This window comes from Schistocerca gregaria, unplaced genomic scaffold, assembly GCF_023897955.1.
Source record: "Schistocerca gregaria isolate iqSchGreg1 unplaced genomic scaffold, iqSchGreg1.2 ptg000623l, whole genome shotgun sequence".
Lineage (NCBI taxonomy): Eukaryota > Metazoa > Arthropoda > Insecta > Orthoptera > Acrididae > Schistocerca > Schistocerca gregaria.
The window spans coordinates 122,501-127,500 of NW_026062011.1; the positions used below are offsets into that span (position 1 = coordinate 122,501).

A 5,000-nucleotide genomic window follows, 5' to 3' on the forward strand; every position below is an offset into this window, starting at 1 on the left:
GTGCCCCCGCACAGTGGTGACGGTGTGCGGGTAGTGTTTCCGACACCGCTTCCTGCGGTGGCAACGCTGGGGCAGAGTCGATACTCGCCCACTGGTGGAAGGTAAGCATTCTGCTTTACATCAGTACATAACTAATATTTCAGTCGTCTGACGTCCCTCCTTAGTAAATGATGCAGGACCACATACATAGATGATACATACTGTAAACTGGGGAGGACAGTGTGAACCGCACTCGACCCAGTCACCCTATCTCACAGTCCACTCCGTGTGTAACAAAGCGAAAGCACCAAAGCACTAGCGTTCAACAACATCCATTTTATCCTCGCTGCCACAGGACACTATCCAAAGAACGACAAGAGGAACGTGACGTCCACTAATAAGACACAATGTCTCACATCACCCGCAAACAACGCAGCTCAAATCAGCCAGCAACACCCACAGTGGTCCACCCAGTATCAACACAAGACGCAACGCCACGCCACAACACAAAAGGTACAAGTAATAAAATACCCTTTGGCAACACCCCTGGTAAAGACATCGAACCAACCCACCACCTGACACCAGCCAAACGTACATCCTGATTTGACACATCTCTGGCAACCTTACCCACGTTGGCCCTTAACCTAACCCACGTTGGCCCTTAACCTAACCCACGTTGGCCCTTAACCTAACCCACGTTGGCCCTTAACCTAACCCACGTTGGCCCTTAACCTAACCCACGTTGGCCCTTAACCTAACCCACGTTGGCCCTTAACCTAACCCACGTTGGCCCTTAACCTAACCCACGTTGGCCCTTAATCTAACCCACGTTGGCCCTTAACCTAACCCACGTTGGCCCCTAACCTAACCCACGTTGGCCCCTAACCTAACCCACGTTGGCCCCTAACCTAACCCACGTTGGCCCCTAACCTAACCCACGTTGGCCCCTAACCTAACCCACGTTGGCCCCTAACCTAACCCACGTTGGCCCCTAACCTAAGTTACGCTGCACCTTAACCTAAGTTACGCTGCACCTTAACCTAAGTTACGCTGCACCTTAACCTAAGTTACGCTGCACCTTAACCTAAGTTACGCTGCACCTTAACCTAAGTTACGCTGCACCTTAACCTAAGTTACGCTGCACCTTAACCTAAGTTACGCTGCACCTTAACCTAAGTTACGCTGCACCTTAACCTAAGTTACGCTGCACCTTAACCTAAGTTACACTGCACCTTAACCTAAGTTACACTGCACCTTAACCTAAGTTACACTGCACCTTAACCTAAGTTACACTGCACCTTAACCTAAGTTACACTGCACCTTAACCTAAGTTACACTGCACCTTAACCTAACTTACACTGCACCTTAACCTAAGTTACACTGCACCTTAACCTAAGTTACACTGCACCTTAACCTAAGTTACACTGCACCTTAACCTAACTTACACTGCACCTTAACCTAACTTACACTGCACCTTAACCTAACTTACACTGCACCTTAACCTAACTTACACTGCACCTTAACCTAAGTTACACTGCACCTTAACCTAAGTTACACTGCACCTTAACCTAACTTACACTGCACCTTAACCTAACTTACACTGCACCTTAACCTAAGTTACACTGCACCTTAACCTAAGTTACACTGCACCTTAACCTAAGTTACACTGCACCTTAACCTAAGTTACACTGCACCTTAACCTAAGTTACACTGCACCTTAACCTAACTTACACTGCACCTTAACCTAACTTACACTGCACCTTAACCTAACTTACACTGCACCTTAACCTAACTTTCACTGCACCTTAACTGTCACATGTAACGTCACAGGAATGTAGCTTTGCCTAACAGCAACCCTCTGAACATAGTTCACTGCTTGGATCCTCTGGTGTCATGTGTATTTCTCGATGCCATGGTGCGTACCCTCACGTAAATGTCTTTCGAGTGTTGCGTACTTTCTACACAGTCCCGCTAACCACTGGAAGGGTGTAACGCTACAGAACGAATATCGCCCTCCCCTCCTGCCCTTCCAAGCTGGTCGGTCAGGCGTTTGTTTGTGAAATGAGCCTTGCAGCTGTTCAGTTGCATTTGGTTGTCGATGCAGTCAGTGTACGTTGTGGTACGGCCTGTGTGGACTGTCCGCTGATGTACGCGTAACCCACACTGATCATCCGTCGTTACGTACTGAGTGACATAATGTGGCACATGCTTGACCGTACACCGGCTGCGCCCTACAATGGCGAATCATAAGGGCCATATGTTGTGCACGATGCTACTTGTCTCGTCTCCCCATTACAGCGAGATTGCACTGTTGTACGCCGTAGAGACATGTGGTAGGTACGGACGAAAGTATTGCATGTTGGCCCCCCCCCCTCCCTCTGCCGGGAATCAGCGTGAGCCGTCTGTTGATGTAGCGACGAGGGTTTTCCTATTTAATCGTATTGCCCCACACAACATGATACCACGGTGGACCGCGTTCCACATCTGCGACATGCTACAGAGGCCGGTTGACAGTCGACCGCGCAAGGGACATTGCACACGTGCGCGGACCATCTTCCACGTGTTCTCTCGTGTACGTGCCGTAGTGTGTATATGGGCTGATGTAGCGTGTCGTGACACATAACATGCAGGCATGCCAGAATCGTAGATTTCGCAAATGTTGATTGACGTATACGTTTGCTGCCAAAGATCCGCAAATGAACTGGAAATCAGTTGTTGAGCGGTTGTTCGCGCTGCAGGTGCATCGGTGATAGCGACGATCGGTACATCTGTGAACCGGTTGTTTCGGCGGTACCCGCCATGCCCCCGAACCTGAGTTGGCCATGTGGGTATGAAGCGATACGAGGCTGTGGCTTGGTGGGACAGTCCCCGGCCGGTGAGGGGGGGCCGCGCGGCGTGCTGGCCGCGCGCTGCGTGAGCGCACGCACTACAGCCGGCTGGTGGGGGGCGCCCAGTGGCAGGAGCGCCGGCCGACGGGCCCGGCTGGCGTCCCAGCTACGCGCCGGCGCACCCGGCGCGCGGCGCCAGGCGGCCAAAGTGGGTTCTGCCGAGCCCGGTGCGAAGCGCGGTGGACATCTGCAGTGTGCTGGTCCGATTGCGGACTGTGTGCGTTGAGGATGCGCCGCCGCCCGGCACTCGGCGTCGCGACGCCGTCTGCTGCTCGGTCGCCCCCAGCGGTTCTCGCAGGTGGTTTGTATCGCAGCTCTGCGGACGTGTTGGCGCGTGCGCTGTGCTGGGAGAGTTCGCTTCTGCACCCAAGTGGGGCTTTGCCCTTCTGTGGCGCTGGCGTTGGAGCTGCCGGTCACCGTAGGTGGCGCGTGTTGTTTCCCGCCGGCAATGCCACGACAGCACGCTCCCGGGCCTCTGTCGGCAGCGGCAAGCTCAGTTGGGAGCACGGGTGTTCGCACTGAAAGCGTCTACTCGCCTATCTCCGGGCGATTGCGCCTCTCTCGAACCCGACCAAGTACTTAGGACGGCGCTGCGCGCCGCCGGGACCTGAGAGGGTTTCGAGGTGTATCGTGCAGGGGAGCTCAGCCTCCTCCTGTTTGCAGAATAATTGAGCGGACGCTTGCGTGTTCGCGCGGGCCCTCGGGACACACTCCCGGGCGGCCGGCTGCTCAGCTCTCGTTGACGCAGCTCCCTGGTTGATCCTGCCAGTAGTCATATGCTTGTCTCAAAGATTAAGCCATGCATGTCTCAGTACAAGCCGCATTAAGGTGAAACCGCGAATGGCTCATTAAATCAGTTATGGTTCCTTAGATCGTACCCACGTTACTTGGATAACTGTGGTAATTCTAGAGCTAATACATGCAAACAGAGTCCCGACCAGAGATGGAAGGGACGCTTTTATTAGATCAAAACCAATCGGATTGGCTCGTCTGGTCCGTTTGCCTTGGTGACTCTGAATAACTTTGGGCTGATCGCACGGTCCTCGTACCGGCGACGCATCTTTCAAATGTCTGCCTTATCAACTGTCGATGGTAGGTTCTGCGCCTACCATGGTTGTAACGGGTAACGGGGAATCAGGGTTCGATTCCGGAGAGGGAGCCTGAGAAACGGCTACCACATCCAAGGAAGGCAGCAGGCGCGCAAATTACCCACTCCCGGCACGGGGAGGTAGTGACGAAAAATAACGATACGGGACTCATCCGAGGCCCCGTAATCGGAATGAGTACACTTTAAATCCTTTAACGAGTATCTATTGGAGGGCAAGTCTGGTGCCAGCAGCCGCGGTAATTCCAGCTCCAATAGCGTATATTAAAGTTGTTGCGGTTAAAAAGCTCGTAGTTGGATTTGTGTCCCACGCTGTTGGTTCACCGCCCGTCGGTGTTTAACTGGCATGTATCGTGGGACGTCCTGCCGGTGGGGCGAGCCGAAGGCGTGCTTGCGCGTCCCGAGGCGGACCCCGTTGAAATCCTACCAGGGTGCTCTTAGTTGAGTGTCTCGGTGGGCCGGCACGTTTACTTTGAACAAATTAGAGTGCTTAAAGCAGGCAAGCCCGCCTGAATACTGTGTGCATGGAATAATGGAATAGGACCTCGGTTCTATTTTGTTGGTTTTCGGAACCCGAGGTAATGATTAATAGGGACAGGCGGGGGCATTCGTATTGCGACGTTAGAGGTGAAATTCTTGGATCGTCGCAAGACGAACAGAAGCGAAAGCATTTGCCAAGTATGTTTTCATTAATCAAGAACGAAAGTTAGAGGTTCGAAGGCGATCAGATACCGCCCTAGTTCTAACCATAAACGATGCCAGCCAGCGATCCGCCGCAGTTCCTCCGATGACTCGGCGGGCAGCCTCCGGGAAACCAAAGCTTTTGGGTTCCGGGGGAAGTATGGTTGCAAAGCTGAAACTTAAAGGAATTGACGGAAGGGCACCACCAGGAGTGGAGCCTGCGGCTTAATTTGACTCAACACGGGAAACCTCACCAGGCCCGGACACCGGAAGGATTGACAGATTGATAGCTCTTTCTTGATTCGGTGGGTGGTGGTGCATGGCCGTTCTTAGTTGGTGGAGCGATT

The 5,000-nt window shown here is 53.1% G+C and overlaps 1 non-coding gene across 1 annotated transcript in view; it reads left to right on the plus strand.

Annotated features, from left to right (window-relative positions):
- Positions 1–3,616: 3,616 nt before the first annotated feature.
- LOC126317183 (small subunit ribosomal RNA) overlaps positions 3,617–5,000 on the plus strand; it is a 1,893-nt gene continuing 509 nt past the window's right edge. Inside the window, exon 1 of the ribosomal RNA XR_007556462.1 lies at positions 3,617–5,000. This exon is cut by the window's right edge and continues 509 nt beyond it. This is a non-coding gene — a ribosomal RNA (small subunit ribosomal RNA).